The 26,844-nt window shown below is 40.7% G+C and overlaps 1 protein-coding gene across 1 annotated transcript in view; it reads right to left on the reverse strand.

Moving 5' to 3' along the window:
- LOC126473672 (solute carrier family 22 member 1-like) overlaps positions 1-26,844 on the reverse strand; it is a 165,459-nt gene that overhangs the window by 65,254 nt on the left and 73,361 nt on the right. The window lies entirely within an intron of this gene.

The following is a 26,844-nucleotide window of genomic DNA, read 5'->3' on the forward strand; positions in this document are numbered from 1 at the left end:
CAAAAGCGGTTGTTGCTTTGCAATTTGAAGGAAATGTACGTGTCTTATCAGAAGCAAAATGGACCAGAAATTGGCTTCTCAAAGTTTTGCGAGCTTAGACCAAAATGGTGTGTTACAGTTGGCTCTGCTGGAATGCACTCAGTTTGTGTCTGTACAATACACCAAAATGTCAAGCTTATGCTCACTGGTGCATCAATCAATGAAGACTACAAGGAAATTCTTAGCAAAGCTGTTTGCAGCTTGGAAAACAAGGATTGTATGCTTCATCGTTGTGAAAACTGCCCTGGTCCAGAAGGTGTAGAAGCAGTTATTGCAACATATTTTGAAGATAATGACCCTGAAGAACTGATTGAGTACAAACAATGGATTCATACCGACAGGGATACTTTAGAAACAAAGCAGCTTTCAACAGAAGAGTATGTTGAAGATATTGCAGCAAAAATTTGGAACCTGTCTTGTCATCACTACATTGCCAAGCATCAAAGCCAGCACCTGAAAGCTCTCAAAACTGATTTGAAAGAAGGCGAATTCATAATACTAATGGATTTTGCTGAAAACTATTCATTTATTGTTCAAGATGCAGTGCAAGGCTTTCACTGGGAAAACAGTCAAGCAACAGTTCATCCATTTGTAGTCTACTACTGTGAAAACGAAGAGGTGCAATGTGTGAATCTTTGTGTTATTAGTGACTGCCTTCGACACGATACGATTACTGTCCATGTTTACATTGGAAAAGTAATCAATTACCTGAAGATGCAATTTTCCAAAATAAGCCACATCCACTACTTCAGTGATGGTTCAGCTGCACAATATAAGAATTTCAAGAATTTTCTCAACTTATGCTATCACAAAGAAGATTTTGAAATAACAGCAGAATGGAATTTCTTTGGAACAAGCCATGGAAAGTCGCCTTGTGATGGCATTGGAGGCACAACAAAACGGTTGGCAGCAAGAGCAAGTTTGCAACGTCCATATGAAAACCAGATTCTAACACCCAAAGATCTTTTCAACTTCTGCAATGATAATATCAATGGAATCAAATTCTTTTTCATCAGCAAAGAGGAAGTTGAAGAAGAAAAAGCTTCTCAAGAAGAAAGATTCCTGCAAGGGCACACTCTAGCTGGCACAAGAGAAAACCACCATTTTTTGCCCATTGATATGACGACAATTAAGGTCAGTAGAGTTTCTAATGATGCGACATCTTTTTTGGCCAAAATTAGTGCTGCTGAAGTAGTAGTTCAAGTCATGGATCTTCAGCCTGGGCAGTATGTTGCTTGCATTTATGAAAAGAAATGGTGGATTGGAAACATCGTTGAAATCTCAGTCGAACAGAAAGATGCTTTCATAAGCTTTATGCATCCTCATGGTCCTGCAAGTTCATTTTATTGGCCCTTAAGACGTGATACTTGCTGGATTCCAGAACAACTTATCATTGGTGTTATTCCAGCTCCATCAGTGACATCATCTGGTCGGCAATACAGTTTTCCTGAAAGCATTCTCTTGCAAATCAACGATGCTTCCAGAATGATGAAGTAACTGAGGAAGACAGGCTTGGGAACCTGCATAAAGAAACCCACAATCAGGCTTGGGATCCTGTGGTAAAGACACCCTGTAATCAGGCTTGGGAACCTGCAGTAAAGATACCCACCCGTGGCTGTTACTGCATGGCTATCGGGCGTGGCCCCTATGGCGATGGGGATGCTGGTTTTATTGTGATAACCAGTAATGGCTCAGCCATCATGGACCAACGCAGGGCACTGCGCACACAAAATATAAGATACTTTGACCTGAGTAAATAAGCACTTAATGGAAGCGTTGCAAAAGAAAAATATATCCATCTTGTAGAGCAAGAGTTTCTCTTTCAGATGATACTATTCACAATTAAATCCAGGCTGACTATTTTGTAGTAATGGGCTTTGAACTTTGGTAAATAAAGCCATTTGCGCTGACACTGCCAAATTTGAAGAGATTTTGCAAGGCGACTATAAAGCCTGGGTAGTTGGAAATCCAGCTGTATTATGTCCAGCACAAAGATAAGACTTGGTAAAAAGTTCAAGTCCATATCTTTATCTGCAAGGAAATTATTGCAGTCTGAATATTGGTCAAAATTTGTCGCATTAAGTCACGACAGAATTAGGGGTACACTTTGAGTCGACTTGTTTGACCGGATTTTGCATCAGTAATCTTATAATTAATTTCGTTTGAATCAGCACAAAAAACTGTACAGGGTCTCATCTTACTAACCATTCTTATGAATTGGTTTCAATTTTATGAGACCCCAAAAATGGCATTTTGTCTGATGTCGCGCGCATGCGAACTTACTACCCTTCAGACAAGGGGGTGTAGATCAGCAAGTATTGCAGCTAGAGGCTTGAAATCTTGAGAAACTTAATTTAGCACTTGACTAGTGCTACAGATAAAATTTGAAGAAAATTGGAGACATGATGGTGGGAAGGTTTAGACCACTTGGCATGGAATGACCCATATATATATATATATATATATATATATATATATATATATATATATATATATATATATATATCAATGGACCACCCTGTGTATATATACTCTCATTCAACTGACAATTAACATGATTCCTATGGACTTTGAAAGGTGGCTACACTGAGCCACTGCGCCAGAGATTGCGCCAAAGAGTATTATTCAGCCGCCTCCACAGTGCTTGGGCAGAGCTTGTAGTAGTCAGTTCTTGGGGAGAGCTCGTAGTAGAGTGTTTGTTGAGATGTGCTAGTAGGCAGTGCTTGCTGAGATGTGATATTGGAGAGTTCTGGTTGAGATGTGGTAGTAGCGTGTCGGTGTGGAGAGATTGTAATGTTTAGAGTGCTTTTCATCAATATAAATTAAGGTAACAAACTACCTTTTTTTTTTTTTTTTTTTCGACCGCTGCTTCGGATCGTCCCTTGGAATTCTTCTGATTGTAAAAATAGTAGACAGTAGTATTGTTGCAGCAATTTGTAGTTTAGTAATTGTAGTCTATTTTGCATGTGTAGATTTGGTAATTGGCATTCTTCTAATGGTATTTTTCAAAATTTAATTTTTATTGTCTTGTCTATGGGTTTGACAATTTAGGGCAATTATTTCAATTGTTCGATTAATCGTGTTTGAGGGAAACATTTCATGTAAATGGTATTGTTGGAGATAAAGAGTCATTGTGTGTAATTTTCGTACAGTGACGAGTTTTGTATGTTTTGTAAATGATTACGCAATCGATGAAAAAGGCGAAAATGATGAATAGTGAGAATGACGAAATTGTTAACATGGCGAACTCGCAAACACAGGAGAACAGTGTGATAAATAATGAAGTGGAAAACAATTTAATAAGTCGGGAAAATAGTCCGGAACCATTTCAAAATTTTTCTCAATCAGAAAATTCACAGAATCCGAGATTAACGATAGAAGATTCTGGAATAGTATCGAACACAGATAGCTTTACAGCTATGACGAAGGAAGCTGGTTTTGTGGGAAATGTTAGGGGCGAAAGGAATTTCGAACAAGTTAATATGGAGTAGTTGATGAGTGCAATATTAAATTTTCGATCTGAATTAAAAACAGAGATAGGAACAATTAAAACTGAGATAGGAACAATTAAAACTGAGATGGGAACAATTAAAACTGATATGGGCACAATGGAAACGCGGTTAGGATCTGAATTTAAAACAGAGATTGGAACAATTAAAACAGAGATGGGATCTTTGGAAACACGGTTAGACTCACGAATAGGGACATGTTTCAAAAATATGAAAGATGAATTAAAGAAAGAAATCAGAGAAGAAGTACAACCGATTTTGAATTCTCACAATAATAGATTAATTGCAGTAGAGATTAGACAAAGGGAACAGGATAGAGAACAGGAAGAAAGAGATCGCGTGATAGTACAGAAATTTTCAGAGTTAAATTTACAACGTGCAAAAGATAAGGAAGAAATATTTGAGAGAATCGAGGAATCCGTACCAAATGACAGATTAAATAACCTAACACAACAGTATGAACAGTTAACTACTAAATGTGACAATACTGAAACCCGAGTCGCGACACTTACGGAAGACGTAAATAAACAGAAAGAACAAATAGGTGATTTATCGGAAAGAGTTGAAGAGATTTCAGATAAATTGACAAATCTTAGTTTACATGGGGACAGAGATTCAGATGATACAGCACCATTGCCATTTGCAGAAACCGTAGAGTATCAGAACATAAATAAGCATGTTGAAAATCAGGGAAAATTTAATGAACGCGTTAAAAGGGAAGTTGAGGCATTACGAAAGCAAGTCAAGCAAATTGAAGGCGAAATCGTAGGAAAAGATAGCAGAAGAAATTTAGAACCACAGATACCAGAGGGCTTTGAAGAAAGTAATTTGTTTCGTGTACGGGATGCAACAAGAGAGCGCCAGGCGCGTGAATTTAACAATAATCGTCATTGTGACTGGGACAGACGCGGTAGGTCTTTGTCGCCACGAGGCGAAAACTTTGACTATAAACATTTTTTTGACTGTTCGGAAATTTAAGATCTTTCGCAATTCTAAGAATGACATACATCCTTGTGCATGGTTAGATCAATTTATGTACGCACTCCCACCAAATTGGCCACTAAGTCACAAACTGGAATTTATGTGTGGATATTTAGAAAACGAACCGGCGACGCGGATGCGCGCACTCATTAGAGATTGTAATAATCTGAATGATTTTTATCATGCATTTCTATCGGCATATTGGTCCGAAAACACGCAAGACAGAGTCAAACACAGTCTTATTATGCAGCGTAATTTCAAACAGTCTGAGTTCCGCACGCCGGCAGAATATTTTGAAGACATGATTCGAAAGAATCAGTTCCTGTCCAACCCTTATAGCCCGACTGAATTAATTCGCATTTGTTTAACCAAGCTGCCACAATCCGTAAGACAAATTGCTTTAGCCGGAAGATGTAAAGACGACATTGAGACTTTTACGACGTTGCTACAAGAACTTGAGTATGACAACGACGACGGGATTTCTTGTAATTTTTTCAGTAACAGTAATTACAATAGATTTTCAGAGAAAAGGGATAGTGATCGGAACGGGCGTTATATGGGTAATTTTGAGAATGACAGACGTAACAGACAGGACAATAGATATCAGCCTTATGACAATAACAGACGTTCTAACAGAAATTACACAGACAATTATAATAACAGTAATTCGTACCGGAATGATCAATCATACGGAAACAGTAATCGGTATCCTCAAGACAGAAATTATTCATACAATAATAGAAATTCTTACTACAGAAATAATCAGGGTAGTAGATACAACAATAATTTCGGAAGTGACAGTCGAAATTATACAAGAAGTAGTCATGCAGACAGACAGGAAAATAGAAATTTTAATAACAGACACAACCAAGAATTTGCATCTAACAGACAGGAGGGACCTAATTGGCATCCTCCACGTGACAGAACTTCAGAGAGACAAGTGCAAATCGTAGAAATTGATCCGCGAAATGACGCGAATAATCAAAGACGTGACGCAAACAATCGACAATGACTTGCAGCTTCGGCTTCTGGCAGCAATATAGACGGTTCAGAAAGTAATGACACTGCGACTTTACACTACGTACGCCTGGAAGACATGAGAGACATTTTGCTAGACGAAAAGGAAAATAATGTAGATGCATTTTTACATCCTGTTATTGAAGTATGTGTGGGAAAGAATAAGTTCACTGCAGTTTTAGATTCTGGGAGCCCATTGAACGTCATTAGTGAATCAGTTTTTCGTATATGTGTAAGAACTATTGCTTGTCCTGTGTTACCTGTTTCTAAAACTACAATTCGAGGCGCTATTTCTGGAAAAAGTGTGGAAGTTAAACAACAGACCAACTTAAATTTCATTTGTCAAGGATACGAATTTTCTGCTAATTTTATTATTGTTCCATAACTCAGTACACAAATTATATTAGGTATGGAGTTTCTTAACGCACATAAGGCAATTTTGAACTTTAAAGAAGGAAGTGTGAATTTGACTGTTGCCGGAATGCCGAAATGTTTGAAATTTTTCGAGTGTTTAACTAGATGTGAATCAGATACAAAATGTTTAAGGTTTCTTACTTCTGATGTTTTCGTTGAGCATTATGACGACAGTGTGTTTATTCATGACAATGACAATAGATACAGAGACGCGATGGATGATATAATTAATAGCGAAGAATTAATTAATGAAAAGGTTAAGAAAGCTGAAGTGCCAGATGACGTTGCAAGAGAAGAGCTGCACCACATTTTGACTTCACATGCTACAGTATTTAGTCATCACACAGGAACTGTACAAGGCTTACAATATTTATTTAAAGTAAAAGAACACACACACCATTTCGGGGAAAAACGTACGCTATTCCTTTGGCTTACAGAGACAAGGTTAAGAATAAACTTCAGTACATGTTAGATCAGGGCATTATTGAGCCAGCAGTCAGTCCTTATACCAGCCCATTACACGTTGTTCTTAAAAAGGATGGGTCAATTCGTTTGGTTCTGGATTCCAGACAGATAAATAATATCATCATTCCTGAAACTGACCGCCCACAAAATTTAGATGAACTTCTTCAACATTTCCATGGAATTAAAGTTTTATCCACGATTGATATGCGCGCAAGTTTTTGGCAAATAGAGCTCCACCCTGATTGTAGAAAATATACTGCCTTTTTACCTTTGGTAACTGTTACCAGTTTCGGAAATTACCGTTTGGACTTACGGTATCTTCGGCAGCATTCATTCGTAGCTTAAACGAAATTTTACCTGTTTATCTTCGTGACAACATTACTTCATATGTTGACGATATTCTTATTGCTAAACGTTCTTGGAGTGAGCATAACAAAATTTTGGATTCATTGTTACGTATTTTTGCACGAGTTGGCATTACAGTGAACTTGGAAAAATCTGAATTTGGTCGTTCTCAGGTGAAATTTCTCGGTCACATTATTTCTACAGAAGGTATTCTTCCTGATCCAGAGAAATTAGACCCTATTCGTAACTATGCTGTTCCTACCACAAAACGTGATGTTCGTAGTTTCCTTGGTGTCTGTAATTTTCTTAGACGCTTTGTTAGATTGGACGATTTGGCCACACCTCGTTTACGTGAACTATCTGGAAAGAAATCTAATTGGTGTTGGGATGAGGAAGCTCAATCAGAATTTGAACAACTTCGTGATGCTTTAGTTGCTGCTCCACTTCTTTCACATCCGGATTTATCTAAAGATTTTTGTTTGGCGACGGACTCATCATACAAAGGCCTAGGTGCACATTTATTTCAAGAGATAGAAGAAGATGGCGTTGTAATACAGAAAACTATTGCATTTGGAAGTCGTGTTCTCTCTAAATTTGAAAAGAATTATTCGATTACGGAACTTGAAGCTTTGGCGGTTGTTTGGGCTTTCACAAAATTTCGCACATTTTTGTTTGGCAGACATACTAAGGTTTACACCGATCATCGAGCTCTGGAATTTCTTATGTCGACAAAATTAACTCATGGAAGATTGTCACGATGGGCGTTGTACCTACAGGAATTTGACTTTAGTATTGTTTACATACAGGGTTCTTCAAATATTGTTGCCGATGCTTTATCACGTGCACCTATGGGTTTGAAACAAAGTGCTGAAGAGGACTGCATAGAAAACAATTATTGTTTGATGTATATTCAAGGTGTTGCGTTTGAGATCTTTATTTCGTCTTCGCTCCAGGACATCGCTAAGGAGCAAAATAAGGATCCAATCTGGAAGGACATTAAGGAGAAGTGGAGGAGAAAGGAAAGCGTAGCGATTAGACAGCATTATTTAGTTCGCAATGACATTCTTTTTAAACGAAAATCGGTCGACAACTCTGTTTGGTTAGTTTGTATTCCTGATGAGTGGGTTAATAAGCTGATTTGGTATACGCATTTCAGTTATGCACACTTTGGTCCCAGAAAATGCTTTCATAAATTACGGGAAAATTGCTACTTCAATGATATGGAAAAACGTATTCGATCTGTTCTGGCCAAATGCAAATTATGTCAAAAGGCTAAGCCGCCAACAATTTCTCACAGAGCGCCGTTGTTTCCTATCATTCCAGCGAAATTAAAGGACATGGCTGCAGTCGATTTGTTCGGTCCAGTGGTTCGTTCTACTAATGGTTTTGCGTACATTTTCGTAGCAGTGGAGTTGACATCAAAATATGTGTGCTTTACACCGTTACGCAAAGCAACAGCTCGTTCAGTATCTAATGCTTTTATTAAACATTTTCTTAAAGAAGTGGGTCATGTTGACAAGGTTATATCAGATAATGGATCACAGTTTCGTTCTAAAATTTGGCTTCGTACTCTACGGCGTCGTAAAATTAAACCAATTTTCATTTCACTTTTTCACCCTCAATCTAACGCTTCAGAGAGATGGATGAAGGAAATCAATAAATTGTGTCGTCTTTATTGTCATCAGAATCACAGAACGTGGGATCAGCATCTTCATATTTTTCAAAACATTCTGAATGAACTCCCTAATGATTCAACTTCTTTACCGCCTATACTGATATTAAAAATCAAAGCAACGACAAATCGTATATCTGAAATCGTTCCTTTTCCGCCTTCACGGAAACTGCGGCATTCTGAAGTTGTCAACCTGGCTCTACAAAATATTGCATCTGCGGCTGCTAGAAGAGAGAAATCAGCTAAACGTCCTGGTCGTTTAAAAATTTTGTCAGTTGGTCAAAAAGTGTTAATTAAGTCTCACCGTTTGTCTCACAAAGCAAAGGGCTTGTGTCGCAAATTTTTTCTGCTTTATAACGGTCCATATAGAATTCGCAAAATTATTCATGATAACACTGTTGAAGTAGAAACTCCTAAATCACGACGCTCCAAGGGAATACATCACATATCAAACGTTAAAATTTTTGTGGAATGACATACTTTCGAGAAACCAACAGTTTACGTAAACATGCAGAGAATACAAGGATACCGCGCTGTGTTTTGGCGGCGGCATATACTCAAAGCAACAGTCAAGTCTGCGCGCCGCACAAGGCAGTCGTTGACCGCAAACAATTACTTCCTACGTCACGCGCCTACAGCTGATCGAGCGCTCAGTGTGAATGCACTGACAGCCATAAACAAATACACAGTCTAATTTCTCCGATTAAATTCAGTATAAAGCTATAGTGACTTGATGAATTATGTTATTAACGTTCAGTATTTTTCAGGATACGGTTCTATAAAATATTTAAGAACTTCGCGTAAATTCTGTGCGTGTCCGACGTTAAGACGACTTGCTATCGAGAAATTTTCAGAAAGAATGTACTTTCCAAGAAGAAACTAATAAACTAAAATGGTAACTATTAATTGAGTTCATTTTTCAGCTAACATATTTCCACTTACGTACGTACTTTAGACGTAATTTGCTGCTCGCGATTACGTGATTCATACTTTGTGCTAAATTTCATGTTCTATGAAATTACTTGTGAAGCGACGTGCTTGCGTACGTTAACTGATTTTGACAATGATTATTAATGAACTGGGATGTTATTTGTATATATTATGCATCGCTTGGCTGCTATGCTTTTTCACTGATGTCATATTTTTTAATTATGTGCTTGCTGTGCTTATTTCTTTAAATTATAATTGTCACCTGATTTATTGTGCTGATGTGGTTAGGTATGTAAGTTATACTTTGTGATTTATCTGCTTGCGCCTTCATGTTTACTTATTAAGATTACATATGAACATTTATTTGCTTATGCTGATATGATGCTAATGACTTGTTTATTACGTAAGATATACACTCCTGGAAATGGAAAAAAGAACACATTGACACCGGTGTGTCAGACCCACCATACTTGCTCCGGACACTGTGAGAGGGCTGTACAAGCAGTGATCACACGCACGGCACAGCGGACACACCAGGAACCGCGGTGTTGGCCGTCGAATGGCGCTAGCTGCGCAGCATTTGTGCACCGCCGCCGTCAGTGTCAGCCAGTTTGCCGTGGCATACGGAGCTCCATCGCAGTCTTTAACACTGGTAGAATGCCGCGACAGCGTGGACGTGAACCGTATGCGCAGTTGACGGACTTTGAGCGAGGGCGTATAGTGGGCATGCGGGAGGCCGGGTGGACGTACCGCCGAATTGCTCAACACGTGGGGCGTGAGGTCTCCACAGTACATCGATGTTGTCGCCAGTGGTCGGCGGAAGGTGCACGTCCCCGTCGACCTGGGACCGGACCGCAGCGACGCACAGATGCACGCCAAGACCGTAGGATCCTACGCAGTGCCGTAGGGGACCGCACCGCCACTTCCCAGCAAATTAGGGACACTGTTGCTCCTGGGGTATCGGCGAGGACCATTCGCAACCGTCTCCATGAAGCTGGGCTACGGTCCCGCACACCGTTAGGCCGTCTTCCGCTCACGCCCCAACATCGTGCAGCCCGCCTCCAGTGGTGTCGCAACAGGCGTGAATGGAGGGACGAATGGAGACGTGTCGTCTTCAGCGATGAGAGTCGCTTCTGCCTTGGTGCCAATGATGGTCGTATGCGTGTTTGGCGCCGTGCAGGTGAGCGCCACAATCAGGACTGCATACGACCGAGGCACACAGGGCCAACACCCGGCATCATGGTGTGGGGAGCGATCTCCTACACTGGCCGTACACCACTGGTGATCGTCGAGGGGACACTGAATAGTGCACGGTACATCCAAACCGTCATCGAACCCATCGTTCTACCATTCCTAGACCGGCAAGGGAACTTGCTGTTCCAACAGGACAATGCACGTCCGCATGTATCCCGTGCCACCCAACGTGCTCTAGAAGGTGTAAGTCAACTACCCTGGCCAGCAAGATCTCCGGATCTGTCCCCCACTGAGCATGTTTGGGACTGGATGAAGCGTCGTCTCACGCGGTCTGCACGTCCAGCACGAAAGCTGGTCCAACTGAGGCGCCAGGTGGAAATGGCATGGCAAGCCGTTCCACAGGACTACATCCAGCATCTCTACGATAGCAGCCTGCATTGCTGCGAAAGGTGGATATACACTGTACTAGTGCCGACATTGTGCATGCTCTGTTGCCTGTGTCTATGTGCCTGTGGTTCTGTCAGTGTGATCATGTGATGTATCTGACCCCAGGAATGTGTCAATAAAGTTTCCCCTTCCTGGGACAATGAATTCACGGTGTTCTTATTTCCAGGAGAGTATGTTTACTGCTATGCGTATGGATTGCATATTTATACATTTCTGTTTGTTGTCATAACTACTCTTTAATTTGGTATATAGAAATGCTGATATACTGTATACGAACAGAGAGTTTAGGTCACACTATTGTATTAATTACAGATTGTTCGCTTTCAGAGCGTCGTTGTAAGAATTGTGCTGCATCCACTTGTTCACATTCTGTTCTCTACTGGTATATTTACTCGCTGTTGCTTGTTTTGCTTACACTCAGTGCCTTATATTTTTAAGATAGGAAAATGAACTGCTATAATTCGACATAAACGACATTAGTACAAGAAACTTCATAGAAGTCACATGAGCGGAGGTTTTATGGAAGCTGTATAAATTTATGCTAATAGGAAGGAAGCTAACGACGTGACATACCAACACTAGGTTTAGACCATTGACAGTTATTACACTGCATTTTTCGTGAGCAATTGAAATAGGAAGTGACACTTGACACAAGAAATACTCCACATGTTTGCTTCTGTTTGCCATAATTCTTGAGGTGGTGTACACACTGTGAAATATTATGATCATTCACACTCCGTAATCGTACTTAATTACTGAGAGTTATTCGAACTAAAGAGTGTTAGAGGTCATGTATGCATTTCTTTTATTTAATGATGGACAGAAGATTTGGGTCAGATGGATTACACAGAGGTTGTGTGTTGACAATGTGTCTTCGGATTGTATGGAATGATGAACTGAAGTTTGCACTAGGATTTTATCTGTACTTGTTCGAGGAGACTGACTAGAGGAAAGAGTTGTTATGGAAGTGAAATGATATTGGCGATAAGGTTTATATGTGTCGACGTATTGAAGAGGTATTATTGAGGTATTGAGATTATATGAAGTTGATGATTATTGGAGTTTTTGTGGACAAGAGGTAAGGTAAATGATATTGATGATAAGATTTATATGTATCGACGTAAGAGGTATTATTGAAGTATTGAGATTATGTGATGCTAATGATTATTGGAGTTTTGGTGTATAAGAGGTAAAGTAAGTGAGGAGCATTTTTTTTTTTTGTTGGTCTATATGGAACATGGAGGATGAAGATAGCAGACTAGAACACTAAAGTGGAAGGAAGATTGTCTACACACACTTCGTTAAATCACTAAGCAGTATATACTTTTTTTTTTTTTTTTTTTTTTTTTTTGAAGAGAGTAAGTATTTGCCCATCATGGCACACTGACAGTTGTTCAGCAACAGTACATTTGATTTGGCTTGGCAAACATTGGTCTTGACATGATGACTATGACGTTGACTAACTATTATTGACTGTTATACATTGCTGCCACTACTACTTGATACACATGATGAACATCAAATCTTGGACAGAGTTACATTTACACAGTTAACACTATTCAATTACACAGTAGTACTTAATGTGGATGAAAGATGAGTGAGTGTGTTTTGTGTGTTTTCCTTTCCTAATCCTACCCACCTATCTCCTAGATATTATTTTATTTGTTTGTAGTGGTTTGCACTGACACCCATAAATATTATAGGTTTACTGATATTTGAGTATTTGTAATAGTTAATATGACAATTATCTGATATCATTGTGTGTTTATTAGAATTTATATGTTTAGTGTGTAAAAGCATTTGTATGTGTATTCAAACTATTGTTCATGCCTGAACTGTCTCATTAGTGATGGTGAATATTATGAACTGTTACCTGCACTTTTTAACATAATGGGTGCCACTTAGAAATGATTAATTTCTGCTGATGAACTGTGTGATTAGTGATAGTGAATATTATGGACTGTTACTTGTACTTTTTCTACATGATTGGTGCCACTAGGACATGTTTAATTTCTGCTAATAAACTCTGATGAACAGTGTGATCAGTGATAGTGAATATCATGGACTGCTCTCTGGACCTGCTCATCATTGCTAGGTGCAACTGATGGACTGCTTCTACTGAAATGAAGTCACTTGTTGGTGTCTGCACCTGTCAACATAACTGGGTGCCACTGATGGACTGCTTCTACTGAAATGATGTCACTTGTTGGTGTCTGCACCTGTTCAACATTGCTGGGTGCCACTAATGGAACTGCTTCTGCTGAGAAATGTGACTTGTTGCTGTGTGTACCTGCTCAACTTTACTGGGTGCCACTGATGAACTGCTTCTACTGAAATGATGTCACTTGTTTGTGTCTGCACCTGTCAACATTACTGGGTGCCACTGATGAACTGCTTCTACTGAAATGATGTCACTTGTTGGTGTCTGCACCTGTTCAACATTGCTGGGTGCCACTGATGAACTGCTTCTACTGAGAAATGTGACTTGTTGCTGTGTATACCTCTTCACCATTGCTGGGTGCCACAGATGGAACTGCTTCTACTGAAATAATGTCACTTGTTGCTGTCTGCACCAGCTCAACATTGCTGGGTGCCACTAATGGACTGATTCTACTGGAATAACGTCACTTGTTGGTGTCTGCACTTGTTCAACACTACTGGGTGCCACTGTTAGAACTGTTTCTACTGAAATGATGTTACTTCTTGCTGTCTGCACCTACTCAACATTGCTGGGTGCCACTGATGGATTGCTTCTACTGAAAAGATGTCACCTGTTGGTGTCTTTTTTGTATAAACTGATTTTTTTGTGTATTGTGTGAACTATTATGTAAAGCCACATGTATGAAAAGAAGTTGTATTGCTTACTGTATTTCATATATTAGATTATTGAAAGGTCAGTGCAAAGCCAAAATTTTAACTAATTATGTGATATTTAGGTATTAATATTATCTTTTATTTTTGTCTGTATTTTTGTGGACGAATTTGGTGGTATTTTCACCACCAATGCTGGCAAAAATACCATCAAATTCTGGCCTGTGGAGGAGGGGCATATGAAAGGTGGCTACATTGAGCCACTGCGCCAGAGATTGCGCCAAAGAGTATTATTCAGCCGCCTCCACAGTGCTTGGGCAGAGCTTGTAGTAGTCAGTTCTTGGGGAGAGCTCGTAGTAGAGTGTTTGTTGAGATGTGCTAGTAGGCAGTGCTTGCTGAGATGTGATATTGGAGAGTTCTGGTTGAGATGTGGTAGTAGCGTGTCGGTGTGGACGGATTGAAATATTTAGAGTGCTTTTCATCAATATAAATTAAGGTAACAAACTACTTTTCTTTTTTTTCTCATTATTTCAATGTCCTGAATAATGCGTCATTACAGGTTCAGTCAACAAAGCATCTGGCTTTTGTTCTTGTATTAGAGTGTAATTCTGCTTTCCTTACGCAATTATAGTATTTCTATTTTTTAGTTACTTCAGTATAAATGGTATTTAAAATTTCTTGTCTTGTTGAAGGAGAACCGTGCCAGATGTGTACGTTGAGTCACACTTCCACACACAGAACAACTACACTTGTGATTTGGTTTAGTAGGTTTTATAGTTGCTGGGGACTTAATTAATTAACTGTGTTAACGAAAATTTTCTTTCCTTGTGTGTTGTTATTCTATGCAGTCAGATTGCGTACAAATACTAGTCAGGGCCAACCGTTTACGAGACTTGCGTAATCGGACTTACAGCTACGTAAAATAAAAATGATTTTCAAATTTAATAATAATTAAGCCCCCATGCAACTTCAATCTTTGTAACTCTGAAAAACTCTGTAGACATTCGTCAGTAACAAACTTTACGTTGAGCTCATGAATTACTGACAGGAACAATTGAATAAATGAATCAATTCAGCCGGTTGTTGGAAAACGATGCATTCCAGTTTGAATGCGAACATTCTTTCGTTTTGCCATTGTTAAACCTTTATTGTTGACTGCACTCTATTATCGTCTGTCGTCAACGTTATTGCCGTTCCAGTATTTGCTTTTTATTGGGTACCATTAAGTAACTATTAGTTTGGCTCTTCACCAATGTTTACAAAGAGGCGTTTTCTTAATAGTGAGTTTTGTGTTTGGATCAGAATTCCGCCATGCTCAGTGGCATGGGGATGGAATAAACCGTATGACTGGGTAGAAAATGATCCTCAAGACAAACTCAATACCATTTAAAGTATCTGCACAGATAATTCACATTGTGAATCTGTATTAATTAAAAAATTCGAAGAAATTTTAAAAAATATTTCTCGCAAAAAAAGCCTCAGACGAGAGTCTATATACGTTTCGAAAACAAGTGGTTACGTAACAAACAATTTACAAAATTGTTTCTTATATGCTTTATGTTCACATCACCTTAGCGTTTACCGAAAAAGGGTGATTGGTGATTGGTGCAAACCAGCGGAAACAGGGAGAGGGAGAGAGAGAGAGAGAGAGAGAGAGAGAGAGACAGACAGAGCGAGTTTCAATAAATTTAAATAAAAAAGTTATTGTTAATTTGTTTCAATACAAATGTATAATGTATCACCAGTCGTTAACCGTTTAAAACCAACCAAAATATCCATGGTTAACGCAATAAAAACGAAAATTAGGTATGTAAGTAAATAAAGACATAGATTTTGAAAATACCTCATTTTTAGACATATACTTTTTATTGCCTATTCTTGAAATAAGGTGCGATATTTGTCTATAAAATATTTGTCAAGACTAGTGATGACTCATGAATCATTGAAAATACTGATAAAGTATGCACATGAAATCTCTTAAACCTAGAGACTGAGTAAAAACGTTAATATGGCTGATGTAGTCGTTTGAGATTTGTGTTAATCGATTGTCTCACGTGAATTTAAATAACTCAGACATGGAGAGAGAGTGAAAGTACTGATATAGCTGACGCGGCCACAGAGACTAGTTTAATTTGGTTGTTTCATTTGATTGAAAAAAAAACGATTCAACAAAAAGCAGTCGACTGGATACTCTGTTGTTAAAACCATTCAGCTCTCATCTCACTATGAGGAAGATGAAAGATTATTACTATTATAAGACAGACCTATCATGTCACATTCTCCAGTGAGAGTGTGCATTATAGAAAGTATATTGTAGAATGAAGTAGGTGTTGTATTATAAATTCATGTTACATTTTTACAAGTGGTTGCACTATATTGTCTAACTAATTCATTATGGTATGGTATGAATAATTTAACAAATGCTTTACAACTGTCATCTGAAAATTTTGAAGGTTCATTGTGGCTCTTGTCCTATTGTGATGGACAGAGCTGTTGGCGTGATAGTTTCTAAAATTTTCCTCAATATTCTTTATCAACTGGTACTCACAAGACACATTAGAGAACCCAACATTTTGAAGTAATCATTACAGAGGACACTTTTGTATTGTTGTTATACTTACATAATATCAAAATTGTGTTCTTATTTTATGCCTTTAATCCTGAAAAGAAGGATTCCATCTTTCAGGACTGAGAGCGTATGGAGTTCTTGTGTGTCCACAGGGCATTGCATACTACACACTGGTCACAGAACTCCACAATAATAAGATGCTACTCTCTCTTAAATTAATTAAATTCATTGAAATTAGATGAATAAATCGTTGAGAAAGAAACCAGTGTCAGTACAATGAGGTGAAAATATCTGAGACTGAACATTTCTGATTCGCAGAACATGCAGTTTAATGAATATGTGGCGACAAATGAAAATCTTCCAGGACTCCAACTTGGGTTTACTGCTTATCACCGTGTCTGTATTCTGTTTGCTAGTACCTTCGAGTGAATTTACCACTCCAGCTTACGGTCAATCTAAAAGATTTTATGCTCGTAGCGTAATCTATGTGTACATGTCGTTTTAAAGTGTTATATTTCCTTTTTAAGTTGAGATTAGTGATGTTTTTTTTTTCGTGTTCATTTCTAGTTTATTACTTACTCATCAATTAGAATTTCGTTGAGGTTTAGCACACAGTATGAAAGACAGGACTCTCAAGTTGTATTGTACTGTAGGAATTGAAGGTAGCTAAATTAGACATGACTATGGGTAGTAACGTTGGTGACATGTTCTTTAATCCTTGTGTTAACGTATATCCATAATGCCTTTCACCAGCCAACGATAAATTCGAGTCTCTCTGAGACATACCGACCACATCCCTTGGGGAGCTATGCTGGAATGGGTGGAAGCTATTTCAAGATCATTCCTGGCACATATGAATCACTCTGAAGTATATCAGGATATGCTGAATGATACTGATTACGTTCAAAGAAGACGATGACCTACAGGAATTACCACTCGTTTATTCTGAAAATGTGATCGAACTTGACATGCAGCTGTAGCAAATCAGATAATCTCTATGTTGGGTTCTTCATCACTTTATAGATATGGATCCCTTGTTGAAGACGTTTTTCCTAGTCTCAGAATGAAGAAGATCGTCATTAGAGTAGCTTCTCTCATCACACAGCTGCTTGAGACTGAGCTTAGTAAAGGGTGGCTATCAAGCAAAACACTCGTCAAAACGCTCTTCACGCGGATCGATGGACAACATTCTAGCAGGGAAACATAGGTCCTGTTTCAGAATGCCAATGTGATATTTCGTAAGAGGTTCGAAGCGATCATGTTCAGCAATCAGAAGAACACACGCAACGCACCAGTTAGTGATTCATACGCTATCGGAACCTCGCAGACTGTTTAAGATAATCAGATGTTTCGTCTGTCGTACCGATCGACAGACTGACAGAACCGATCGAGAAACGGCCACCCAAGACAGTGGAATAGAGGTGACGGAACTTGAGAGATCAGTGTCTACACCTGTCAAGGCCAATAAAAAATAGAGTACTCGATATAGCGGCGCGTGCCATTGCTGCTGGAAACCTTATCGCTAAACGCCCCAGTGTGAATTGACGTGTGGAACAATGGGGTCAGACACTCACTGGGTTGGACGCCACCTGCCGAAGTAGTGTGTTTAACCTGGCGGGACGGTGAACCAGTAAGTGGAGATAGAATCCCAGTCTTCTTGAACCCGGCGGAACAGTCTTCCAGGGCAGTTTTGACCCATCAGACACAACTGCTACACTTGTTGCCTAGGCACGCCACGTTGACATCACACAAACTGTACTTGAAATCAAATGGACTATGTAATGTGACTGTGTTTCGATAACACTGCTGTCTATAAGGTAAATATTTCTTTTACAATATAATTAAAGGGTTTTAAACCGTTGCAATTTTGCGAAATAATTATAAAATGTTAGTATTTTACGTTCCATGCTGAAAGAACTGGGACTGGAGTGACACCTTTCGCGAAAACCAGCGATCGCTGGAAGATATTATTTTCGACCATTATTATCGTAGTTGTAAAAAGAAAGACATGAAAAAATGTATGAATCAAACTTTTACAATGTTCACTTCCCATTTGCATTTCGTTGTGTAAGCTTATTTGTCGTATGAACCAACATGAAACACAAAAGCTATACGTTGTGCCTGAGTTTATGATACTGCAAATCTGAAAAATAATATTTTATCTTGGAAACGTGAAGAAGTTAAATGATACGAATAAAATATTTCTGCAAATTTCTGGTTTTTATCTTTGAGGGAAAAAAACCGAAAGAAGTTAAATAGAGGCGTTTTTATAAATTATGAGATACATAAAACCAAAGAGCATAAGCTAGGACTAGTCAACTGCATACTACAGGAAAACCTCAAACATAAAATACTTGACGAAGATTCAAATATTGTAAATTTTATTTAGAGAAGGGAAACGTCGTATATCAGTGCACACTAAATCAGAGACTACAAATTATCAATTTACGTTGAACAACATCTCTGGGATTGATTATAAAGCACATCACTGGTCTACGCTTTAGTATCGAAAAGAAACCACTACTCTGAGGCTTTTTTCTTACCTTTTTCGCACAAACTGCGAAACTATTCTTTTTTCTTACCTTTTCCGCACTAACTGAGAAGCTATCTAAATTCTAATAACAAATATTCTCGGAAAGCACCCGCTTACAAATAGATATTATACATACTGTGTATATGTCTACGTAACCAAAATATATCTGCGAGAAACATGATGTTCGCAGTTCGCCAGCATAGGGTCACCCAAAACCAGGCGTACCATGGTAACTATCAAGTATCCCATCCTAGGAAAGAAACTGGTCCAGATGGCATTCATAACCCAGCTTATTCACACAACATTAGAATATTTTACAGACATGAAGACTGCTTTCCTCAAACACCACAATTTCCTTGTACGTTGGAATGTAGCCAAGCTCCTGATGTTCAGGAAGGCAGGGAAAGACAACTCCCTCCCACAAAATTACAGAAACATCACCCTATTGGACTCTTTCAGCAGTGCTGTTGAGTAAAAACTGAACGGCACTATAATACCGCACGGGTACATACATGTCATTCAGTCATGCGTCACTGACAAAAGCTTCAAGAGAATAGGGGCGAACAGTCAGCACTATATGGTAAATAGGCGGGAACACCTCAGGGAATCGTGCTGGAATCCTACGAGCGAAGCCTCCATAGCCCCGTGATGGTAGACATCCACCCCAATGACATAGCTGATGGTGGTGGTGGTAAGTTCCTATGGGGCCAAACGTCTGAGGTCATCAGTCCCTAGACTTACGCACTACTTAATCTAACTTAAACTAACATTCGCTGATGGATGGCGACACGCACACCCATGCCCGAGGGAGGACTCGAACGTCCGACGGGAGGAGCCGCGCGAACCATGGCAAGGCGCCCAAGACCGTGCGGCTAGCCCGCGCGGCACACAGCTATCCTGGCACAATACTGGCAATCATCATACACTGTCTCAGCCTACAGACAGCATTGAAAACTGTCGGGTCTTGGTTGGAGAAATGGTGAGTTTAGTAAGTGGAAGTTAATTCTACACTACTGGCCATTAAAATTGCTTCACCAAGAAGAAATGCAGATGACAAACTGGTATTCATTGGACAAATATATTACACTAGAACTGACACGTGATTACATTTTCACGCAATTTGGGTGCATAGATCCTGAAAAACCAGACCCAGAACAACTACCTCTGGCCGTAATAACGGCCTTGATACGCCTGGGCATTGAGTCAAGCAGAGCTTGGGTGGCGGGTGCAGATACAGCTGCCCATGCAGCTTCAACACGATACCACAGTTCATCAAGAGTAGGGACTGGCGTACTGTGGCGAGCCAGTTGCTCGGCCACCATTGACCAGACGTTTTCAATTGGAGAGAGATCTGGAGAACGTGCTGGCCAGGGCAGCAGTCGAACTTTTTCGGTATTCAGAAAGGCCCGTACAGGACCTGCAACATGCGGTCGTGCATTATCCTGCTGAAATGTAGGGTTTCGCAGGGATCGAATGAAGGGTGGAGCCACAGGTCGTAACACATCTCTCGGCCGCGGTGGTCTAGCGGTTCTAGGCGCGCAGTCCGGAACCGCGCGACTGCTACGGTCGCAGGTTCGAATCCTGCCTCGGGCATGGATGTGTGTGATGTCCTTAGGTTAGTTAGGTTTAAGTAGTTCTAAGTTCTAGGGGACTGATGACCACAGATGTTAAGTCCCATAGTGCTCAGAGCCATTTGAACCATTTTTTGAACCGTAACACATCTGAAATGTAACGTCCACTGTTCAAGGTGCCGTCAGTGCGAATAAGAGGTTACCGAGACGTGTAACCAATGGCACCGCATACCATCGCGTCGAGTGATACGCCAGTATGGCGATGACGAATACACGCTTCCAATGTGCGTTTACCGCGATGTCCCCAAACATGGATGCGACCACCATGATGCTGTAAACAGAACCTGGATTCATCCGAAAAAGTGACGTTTTGCCATTCGTGCACCCAGGTTCGTCGTTGAGTACACCATCGCGGGCGCTCCCTTCTGTCGTGCAGCGTCAAGGGTAGCCGTATCCATGGTCTCCGAGCTGATAGTCCATGCTGGTGCAAACGTCGTCGAACTGTTCGTGCAGATGGTTGTTGTCTTGCAAACGTCCCCATCTGTTGACTCAGGGATCGAGACGTGGCTGCACGATCCGTTACAGCCATGCGGACAAGATGCCTGTCATCTCGACTGCTAGTGATACGAGGCCGTTGGGATCCAGCACGGCGTTCCGTATTACCCTCCTGAACCCACCGATTCCATATTGTGCTAACAGTCATTGGATCTCGACCAACGTGAGCAGCAATGTCGCGATACGATAAACCGCAAACGCGATACGCTACAACCCGACGTTTATCAAAGTCGGAATCGTGATGGTACGCATTTCTCCTCCTTACACGAGGCATCACAACAACGTTTCACCAGGCAACGCCGGTCAACCGCTGTTTGTGTATGAGAAATCGGTTGGAAACTTTCCTCATGTCAGAATGTTGTAGGTGTCGCCACTGGCGCCAACCTTGTGTGGATGCTCTGAAAAGCTAATCAACTGCATATCACAGTGTCTTCTTCCTGTCGGTTAAATTTCGCGTCTGTAGCACGTCATTTTCGTGGTGTAGCAAATTTTAATGGCCAGTAGTGTATTTTTTACAAGCAGTGCCCCCCTTCCCCACCCCTCACACACACACACACACACACACACACACACACACACACACACACACACATTTACAAGCACAAAAGTGTAGAGAAATCACATTCCACAAATATTTTTCTGTGAGAACTAGCTGCCTCGGTGTTTTAGTTGTACTGTGGGCAAACTGAAACCAGAGCTTAAGTCAGTCTTTTCTAAAACTACCCAATGCTCATCTGACAAAGTACACTGAACAGGAGCCTGGCTAGTACGTGTATGTAACTCTCATTATATGGCTGATGACGTACGTGGCAGCTGTTTGGGAATACCCAACGCCAACACATCTTTGGCCCCTGCAGATTATGCAGAGAAAAGTTTTATTAATTGCGAGCAATGTCCCATTACACACACGCACCAACGGACACTCTATTCTACAATAATACGACACAGTCGGATACGCTGTGTATCTCGTTAAGTGCTTCACATCACAGCTTTCTACACGCTTGACTCGCAAAAATAATCTCCTGGCGTACTTCTGCCCGTAGACAAGACTCGCCGACTAAAGAAAAGCTGTGTATTTTCGTCGTCCGTTGTTCATTCCGTTCAGAATATAATATGTTAATATTTATTGTATCTTTACGCATCACCATACATCTTTTATTTTACGTGTCTTACCTGAAGAAGAAGAATAACGCAAAACAACAGAGGGTAGCAATCGAGACGAAGTAGTTCCAATTGGGCACTGCCCATGACACGAGACCAGCAAGCATCATTCCAACGGCCTCACTAAAGCACTGGTAGCGGTTGACTGCAGTGCGGTGCTTGACATCAGTCAGCTCCAAACCTGAAACGCGAGGAAGCACCGTCAAATCCTTTCAATCTTAGGTATCAAATAACACAGACGTCACTTTAAAGATGTTTCGGAGACGATTCAGTAGTTCACTTGCGGGGTAGACACAATAGCAGTATGAGTGGTTTCACAATAACTAACTTTTAAAGAAAGCCTAAAGCCGTAAACGAGAAGCGCTTACTAAGCCAAGGGCATTTGTTCATCGCCGTTGGCAGTACAAATGTTATTCACATTGAACCTGTTACTGTGTTTGCAGCCAGTTGCCATCAGTTTTCATGAATTTTGGTTTATTTCTTGACATATAGCACTGGTCACATCTGTGATATACTGCGAAGTCAACAGGTTCATACTGATCATTTACATGATTGGCTTTTATATTAGGCGTAATCTGTATTTAAAGTTACAAGGAGAGGGCACGACGTTCGTATCGTGGATTTACTTCAAACTTTGTACACTTTTAGTAGTCCATTAGGAGAGCATAATGTGTAAATAGTAAGGCGTACTACTTGGGCAATTTCGAGAAAACGGCGAGAGATGTTTTACCCGTCAGTGATGTAGCAGTGCGTTGCGACTCTGACCATGATATAATTGTGGTCATGTGGTTAGTGTTCGAGCTCCGTCATCGGTTAATCACTGGGCCGAACGCCGCTTACTTTTTCAATTTATGTTTTTCAAAACAGTAGTCATACTATTTCGTACATATTACATTTGAAAGGTAATGTGATGAAAAGACAAGTGTATTTGCATGGACCTTTACTGAATTTCCAATGTTATTTGGGTATTTGCTAATATATGTTGTCGCAACAAGTACTGTATTTATAATTATCTAGAACTAAACTACCGCACACATAATGGTTTCACGAAAATATGCCTGCAATCGGGTGAGGCACCGAAACTGCTTTCCATCTGGAAGCTTTGATCTGCAGACACAGGTTTCAAGGACGAGGGACAGGCTTGGAAAGCCCGAGTCAGATATCGTCAAATACAAATGTGAATAACTTTACTCGCTAATGCAATGAGTTACAATATGCCAGAATATGAGGGTGATGTACGATTAACCGTCGAATGTGCTTTATACAGAATTTGCAGGATGATATTTTTCACACATACACGGAAAACATGAATATAGACAGGCAAGAAATGACATCTGTCACCTTTATTTCAAGGCGTCAGTGCCACGATCCTCCATAAACCTGGGAAAACACGGACAGGCACCAGGAAGGAGAGGAAGTCCTGTTTCTACACCAAGATCCCAGAAAAAGAGACCAGTTTGTAAAGCGGCAGCTGAAGTGAGATTTCAGCAACAGAATCATTGGCCGAAACTTTTGGACATAAAAAATGCAAATGGATGTCGTTATGAAATGTGCAAAAGGAAAACTAAGTATGTTTATATTGCATGTAAGGAACCTCTGTGCCCAAATTGCATTCAGTTTCCAAGAAAAAAAGAAATAATTAACAGATGAGGACTCAAGAGTTCTCACGTGCGTAGTGTTCACTCCAGTGGACATGTCTGTATTTTGTTTGTAAATAGCAACTTTGAGTAAAACTTCATATTTTGTGGTAGTAGACATTTTTGTTTACTATATAAACCTCATTTCAAAAAATTTTTCTCACTTGTTAATAATTTATGAGTGGCAGGGATAAAATAAGTATTTTATGTTTCCTTCTTAGGTTTTTATTCTTTTATTCATTGATCTTGTAGAAACTAAATCCATGCATGTTAACACGGATTTAGGTGATGAAAAACTATTTTTGGGTATTTTATGGGCGTGAGGCCCCAGAAACAGCTGCTTTTTGAAGCAGTTATACCTAAGATAGAAATGCTTCTTAAACCTGTTATGGAAATCTCTAAAGCAATTCAACGCCATTTGTTGCTGTTTGAATGGATGTTACAGTACATTATCTGCTAAGTATAAAAGTGTGTAGAAAAATTTCAAATATATTTTAAAAAATTTTATGAGTTTCTGGCTCGACAACTTTGTAGAAGGCTCTTTCATATAGTATTTTCCAATATATGGTTCAAATGGCTCTGAGCACTATGCGACTTAACTTCTGAGGTCATCAGTCGCCTAGAACTTAGAACTAATTAAACCTAACTAACCTAAGGACATCACACACATCCATGCCCGAGGCAGGATTCGAACCTGCGACCGTAGCTGTCCCGCGGTTCCGGACTGAGCGCCTAGAACAGCTAGACCACCGCGGCCGGCCTCCAATATATGCTGCCAGAAGAAATGCATCACTATCAACATCATTTAATTGACAAGTCAAGTGACGGGTAGTTGACCATTGTAGGAGTGTATGACAATATGATATGATAACAAATTCAGACCAAATGAAACACACATAACACTATAAACGGTGCATATACATTTCCATCAATACATGGTGTATCCCCTCTGGCGGCAATGCAAGCGTGTATTCTCGCATGCAAACGATCATAAGGGTGACGAATAGCATCCAGCGACAGATTGCTGCAGGCATTTTGCGCCTTCTGTTGTAGTTCGGCAATAGTTCTTGTAGATCCTGGAGAATGATCAAGTTACAACACGTTCCTTACAAGATCAACTGGCGATACATCTGGTGATTTAGCTAGCCAGAGAAGTTGTTTTACACCACTAGAAGCGTGTTGCGCCGCAGCCGCCGCATCTGGCCGTGCATTGTCCTGTTGGAAGGGGACATCAGCTTTCTGTCGTAGAAATGGCAGTAGCCCAAGGATAATAGCCTGCCCGATGTAGCGGGCGCTGGTTACTTCACCCTTCAGAAGCACCAAGTGTGATGGCGAGTTGTAACTCACGTCCCCCACACCATGAAGCCTGGGATGGGACCTGTGTGATGTGGTAGAATGCACTCTGGAATAGGCAGCTCACTGGGTATACGCCACACTTCATCACTCACACGCAGACAGAACCCATTCTCATCACTGAAGACAACAGAGTGCCAATCATTTCGGCAGTCAACTCTTCCAGGACACAAGAGTGGCCAGAGACACGTGTGAACTTAATCCTGCTGCAAGCAGGCGGCTGCTAATGAGGCCTCATGATACAGCATGTGCAACGTGTGCCACAATTTCGGCCCTGCATGATGTTCCGGGGTCCGCCGCTGCTCGCAAAATGCGTCGATCTTGACGCGTGTCTGCCATGCACGACTGTACAAAACCCGGTATACAGGTGTGGGAATGTCGCAGAGACCACTGCTGAAAGCAGCGACAGCCCATCGGTATATTGTGCTTAACATGTGCAGCAGTCCGCCAAGACATGCATCCAGCTTCCCACATCCCCACAATGGCACCCCATTCAATAGGCTGAAGCCGTTCAAGAGGAGTACGTTCTCGTGAGTGGGGCGTGGTTGTGCCATATGAAGAATGTTGCAAACACTACTCACCTCGAAACTCAGCACAGTTACTGTCTGCAGAGCCAAGGCTGAGGACGCACATATAGGCCTCCTGGGCGCTGTCTTATCGACAAAGACCGTGACAAATGACTCATTAATACTACAAGCCGTTAGTACGCACATATTATACAGAGAGTTTCAAAAATGACCGCTATATTTGAAACGGCAATAAAAACTAAACGAGCAGCGATAGAAATACACCGTTTGTTGCAATATGCTTGGGACAACAGTACATTTTCAGGCAGACAAACTTTCGAAATTACAGTAGTTACAATTTTCGACAACAGATGGCGCTGCAAGTGATGTGAAAGATATAGAAGACAACGCAGTCTGTGGGTGCGCCATTCTGTACGTCGTCTTCCTGCTGTAAGCGTGTGCTGTTCACAACGTGCAAGTGTGCTGTGGACAACATGGTTTATTCCTTAGAACAGAGGATTTTTCTGGTGTTGGAATTCCATCGCCTAGAACACAGAGTTGTTGCAACAAGACGAAGTTTTCAACGGAGGTTTAAAGTAACCAAAGGACCGAAAAGCGATACAATAAAGGATCTGTTTGAAAAATTTCAACGGACTGGGAACGTGATGGATGAACGTGCTGGAAAGGTAGGGCGACCGCGTACGGCAACCACAGAGGGCAACGCGCAGCTAGTGCAGCAGGTGATCCAACAGCGGCCTCAGGTTTCCGTTCTCCGTGTTGCAGCTGCGGTCCAAATGACGCCAACGTCCACGTATCGTCTCATGCGCCAGAGTTAACACCTCTATCCATACAAAATTCAAACGCGGCAACCCCTCAGCGCCGCTACCATTGCTGCACGAGAGACATTCGCTAATGATATAGTGCACAGGATTGATGACGTCGATATGCACGTGGGCAGCATTTGGTTTACTGACGAAGCTTATTTTTACCTGGACGGCTTCGTCAATAAACAGAACTGGCGCATATGGGGAACCGAAAAGCCCCATGTTGCAGTCCCATCGTCCCTGCATCCTCAAAAAGTACTGGTCCGGGCCGCCATTTCTTCCAAAGGAATCATTGGCCCATTTTTCAGATC

This window comes from Schistocerca serialis, chromosome 4 (assembly GCF_023864345.2).
Source record: "Schistocerca serialis cubense isolate TAMUIC-IGC-003099 chromosome 4, iqSchSeri2.2, whole genome shotgun sequence".
Taxonomy (NCBI): Eukaryota; Metazoa; Arthropoda; class Insecta; order Orthoptera; family Acrididae; genus Schistocerca; species Schistocerca serialis.